Raw genomic sequence first — 621 nt, 5'->3', positions numbered from 1 at the left:
TAACTTTAGGATTTTTCAAATAGGTTTTGTTCCTGAACATATTTGTAAAAACACACAACAGACGTCTAGTTTCACAGGTCTTGGTTTTATCTGAATGAACAAACCATTGTTGTCGCCAAACATTTAAAGCTGCAAAGATTAAAAACATTTACATTCATTTTGTTTGGATATTTGAATAATTTTCTAAGTAAAAGATTTGAAGGTTTTATTGTTGTTGACAAAGTACACAGAATGTACTTAAGTTCTTTTTGTTCTGATTGAAATACACTTTTTCATGTTGTATTAAGACAGTTTTATTTTGACACATGGTCTTCACTGCAGACTTCATCTTGTTGATGTAGAGCTGAGCTGCAGTGAACTCTTCATCAATCTGACCAGAGCTCTGCTGTTGCTGAGGGGCTGAAAATAAAACAGTTTAACTCAAGTTTGACTCCATTACCTTTGCTTGTTCATGACCACCACAATAATTTGATCCACTCAGTATAAATCTACCATGTCATATATGTACCTTTAATCAGATTTGCTGTGACATGAGGGCTTTTAGTCTGCTCTTGTCACATTATGGCTGTATTTGTTGAATCATGTGTTGTATTGTTCCTAGTCAAACTGTAGGTAAATAGG

General features: G+C 33.8%; 1 pseudogene; it reads right to left on the bottom strand.

Annotated features, from left to right (window-relative positions):
- Positions 1–6: 6 nt before the first annotated feature.
- LOC106512412 (kinesin-1 heavy chain pseudogene) lies at positions 7–344 on the bottom strand (annotated as a pseudogene).
- Between the last annotated feature and the right edge of the window lie 277 nt (positions 345–621).

This window comes from Austrofundulus limnaeus, unplaced genomic scaffold (assembly GCF_001266775.1).
Source record: "Austrofundulus limnaeus strain Quisiro unplaced genomic scaffold, Austrofundulus_limnaeus-1.0 Scaffold6501, whole genome shotgun sequence".
NCBI classification, from domain to species: Eukaryota; Metazoa; Chordata; class Actinopteri; order Cyprinodontiformes; family Rivulidae; genus Austrofundulus; species Austrofundulus limnaeus.
The sequence above is the reverse complement of the archived record's forward strand: the minus strand, read 5'-3'. Positions and strand labels throughout refer to the sequence as shown.